We start from the raw sequence: 4,406 nt of genomic DNA, 5'->3' as shown, positions 1-4,406 counted from the left end.
AAAGAAAGAAAGAAAGAAAGAAAGAAAGAAAGAAAGAAAGAAAGAAATTTGAGCCAGAACAACTGAGTTGAACCATCCAGAAGAGTTCAAAAGAGCAAGAAAGAGTGAGGTTATTTTGCAGTAAGTCTTTGAAGCTAAATCATTCTAGGCTTTCGTTAGTAGATGGAGGCTGGAAGCTGAAGCTTTCAAGTTACTAGCTTACAGGAGATTAGATTGTTTGGAGACCCCCAGCTGGCCTCGAACTCATGATCCTTCTACCTCCTCCTCCTTCACCAAATCTTACCTGCATGTACCACCACAAACTGACATGGACCAAGGACAAGGAAAAGGGCTGCTTGGCAGGAATCTGACATTGGCCAAGGACAAGGAAGTGGGCTTCAAGCAGGAATCTGACATTAGGCTAGAACAAAGAAGTAATTTCAGGCAGAAATATAAATCTTAGGCTAGAACAAGGAAGAAGGCTTCAGATATGAAAAAAACTTTGGGTTAGGATAGGGAAGTTGGCTCAGATACTCTGCTCATCCCAATGAGCCCTTAGAAACAGTGATTACAGGAGTGTTCACAGAATTGTGTTTAATGCCTTGCTTGTTCTTTGATTATTTGTGTTTATTGTCCTGCTTGTTCCTTGACTATTTGCATCTATTGTATTGGTAGTTCCTCAACCTAGAACTGACCTTAATACTTGCATGTAATTAAAATGGCATAAAAGCAAAAAGGAGGAGTGGGATGGGGTAGGGGTATTCTAGAGAAGGGGAATTGTGAAAGGGGAAGGCATCTGAAATGTAAATAAACAAAATATCCAATAAAAGAAAAAGATGTTTTTGTACATGCTAAAAAAAAAAAAAAAAAGATTGTTTGGAGACTAGGAGATTCCAGGCCTAGGGTTAGGGATAGTTAGCCCAAGTCATGTATTCATAAAGCTTGGATGTGGCTCTCATCTCATCCTGACATATGGAAATAAAAGTGACTTTTACACCTGCATATACATATGATTATATAAACAAATAACACAATCATACATATTAGGAACTGAGATCTTTAAAGTCCCATCACCATGACTTAGCAATAGACATGTTAAAGTGGATGATGAGAAAACTAGGAGGTCTCAATGCAACACACACAAACACACACACACACACACAATCTAGAGACAACCAAAAAGTACAGAGAGTAGAAGAAATAGTCTTCCCCAGGGAAGATGCACCAATTGGGTATTCAATACTAATCCATAAGCCATGAAAACATAAAAACAACTAACATTACACTGACTGATCAGGTTACATTTAGTAATATTATAGATAGATAGATAGATGATAGATAGATAGATAGATAGATAGATAGATAGATAGATAGATATGATATAGATATATGATATAGATATATGAGAGAGAGAGAGAGAGAGAGAGAGAGAGAGAGAGAGAGAGAGAGGGAGAGAGAGAGAGAGGTATGTATGCATATGTGTGTGCCTGTGTGTATATGTGTGTATATGTATACTTGTGGCAGTAATTAAATAATATTAGATTATGAATTTGAAAGAGCAAAAAGAAGTATATGGAAGGTTTTGGATGGATAAAAGGGAATAGAGAATGATATATTCAAAGTGAAAGCACAAATATAAAATGTATAAAATATTTTATATCCAATAATAGTTTCACAAAAGAGCCATTTAGTTCTTTTTCTAAGTGATAGCTTTTTATCCTTGTTTTCTAATTTTAAGAAATATTTTGAATAGGTAAATTTATGTTTTGTCATCACTGTATCATTCATATAAATCTATAGATATTTATATTTGTCTGTGAAGTTTTTCTCCGTATGTCTCCATACTTTTTAGTATTTCTATTATTTTTATTAAATCTGTTGTCTAAAAGAGCCAAAAATTATGGACAATGTACAGTTTATGTAGGAAGGAATTATAAGCAAGTTAAAGTTGTAAATAAAGGAGGTAAAGACAAATAGTCTATAATTCCTAAATAGACCAGCCTATCTAAGGAAGCAGCACAAGCTCCAAATCCAACAACAGGAAGATGGATCAAATGGCACAACCTTCCTATCACTTCTCCAAATTATTCAAATGCAAATTTCCTTCAAATGTAGCAACTCAAAATAAGAATGTCAATGGGCTCTTCTGCTCACACATAGCCATCCAGAGAAGTGTTTTCCAGAGGTTACCATCAATAGCCTAGAGTGGTGATTTAACTATCATCTAAAAGTCCTGGCTGACTCTTGAGCACGTTTTAGGCTATCTTGAAAGATTCAACAATGTGGTACTGGTTTTTCCGTCATGACATATTATATGGTGAAGGGGATATAGAGACAGACACCAAAGTTCCTGCAGGCTACTAAGGCTAGAGAATGTGTGGCAAAGTAAAATTTCCAACAACAGAAGCCTGAAGGGTCATTGAATATAATTAAGAAATGTATCCTAGGTTGCAGTGGGAACCTTACAATGCTGATGATGCCAGAACTCTGGAACATCTACCAAAAAAAGCTGTTAGCGCAGAGATGGTCCAGTCTCAATAAGGATAACAGTGAGGCAGAGGCAGAGGTAAAGTTGTAGAGTTGCCTAAGGCTATTGAACCCCACATGATACCATCATTAGTTCCAAATATCAGACATGGAGCTGCAGCATTTTATGTTTCTTTGATATTTTAGTTTTGTTTCAAACAAATTGTGTGTGTGTGTGTGTGTGTGTGTGTGTGTGTGTGTATGTATGTGTTATACACTGTCATACCAGTCACCTTTGCAGTAGGAATACTTAATGTTTGTAACTACTTATCTTTTGATTTTATAAAGACTCACAGTTAACAGGTCAACTTGTTTCAAAAGAAATTTGAAGGGAAGACTCCTGAAGAATAATAGTGTTGTAAAAATATTATGAACCTTAAAAGACAAAGTGAATTTTGCATTGTGAAATGAATATGAAAGTTTAGACATCAGGAGTGGTATGATATTTACTGTGTATATATTATACCTTTGAGTATCAAGTTGGCAAAGGATTAAACTGTCATGGTTTATAGTAGTTTTCAACTGTGCATGGTACAGAATAACATTAGGAAGACAGATTCCATGATGATGTCTCAGATACAAGTGAATAAACTAGGAAGTATACTTTGAGTGTAACAGATTACAGTTCTGTTGAAATGTTCCTTAACTGAATATAGAGGAAAGGGTGAGGAGAAAATCAACATTGTCTTGGCATGTGTATTTTCTGCTTCATAATTTCATATTGAATGTGACCCTTATTATTGACAGCATGTCTTCCCTACCATGATGTATTCCTATGCTCAAATCATAAGCCAAGTAATATGTATTTAGTTTAATATGATACTAGGGAAAGTGTGAGCCAATTTCTTCATGATTTTTTTCTATGTATTTTCTGGGGAATGATCAGTCCTTCCTACAGAAAGTGCCAATTATCATAACACTAATTGCCTTAAGAGAAAAGTAAATAATAAGGAAGGCTATTAAGAAAGATTTTCCTTTGGGGGGTATTAAGGTTGTAGCCAAAGGCCTTATAAAGGTCTAGTAGAGATCTTAGGATAACATAGTACTTCAAGAAAAATCTAAACGTAATTTAAAACATGGTAAATGGTTTTCTTATTTGTATTTGCTTCATTCTATACTAAGAAATGTTAAAGTTTGGCGCCCACTTTTGAGTCTTATCAGAGGTCAAAATTGTAACTAAATGATTACAGAGACATTTTTGGAAAAATGAAAAGAAGTTTTCATTTCAAAGTTTAAGAGTTTGCAAACTTTTATGTGATTCTTCAATAATCTGAATGCTAATATTTATGAATTTTTTATCCTTCTCAACTGGACCTGTTGAAAGTCCTTCCTATACATGTCTGATGACTAATCCATGATCCAGGTATTTGAGGAATCTGAATTTATTTAGCATGTATATTTCAAATTTCTGTTGATAAAATACTATAATAGTCTGCCCCAAAACAAAGATTTTTAAGTTGCAAATGTGTGTGTGTGTGTGTATTTGTAACATTGTATCCATTTTCAATAAAAAGTAAATAAATCAATACCTAAATGTAGTAACAGTATTTACAGACAGAGCTTAAATGTACACAGGATATCATTATATGTTGGATCTTACTAACAAGTGATCATAACATGAATGTTAAACAGAAATATGAAATCACAAAAGAAGGAAGTATGAAATTATTTTGATGTGGTGGCCTGTCAAGATTTCTTTATAAGGAAAACATAGAAACTCTAACATGTCCATACTAAAAATGTGTGTAGGTGAGTGACTCAAAAATTTTCTTAATTTTTTATTTTAGCTCTTCCTATACATGTCTGATGACTAATCCATGTTCCAGGTATTTGAGGAATCTGAATTTATTTAACATATATATATATATATATATATATATATATATATATATATATATATA

This window comes from Grammomys surdaster, unplaced genomic scaffold (genome assembly GCF_004785775.1).
Source record: "Grammomys surdaster isolate TR1022 unplaced genomic scaffold, NIH_TR_1.0 242, whole genome shotgun sequence".
Classification (NCBI taxonomy): Eukaryota; Metazoa; Chordata; class Mammalia; order Rodentia; family Muridae; genus Grammomys; species Grammomys surdaster.
Note: the sequence above shows the minus strand (reverse complement) of the source record.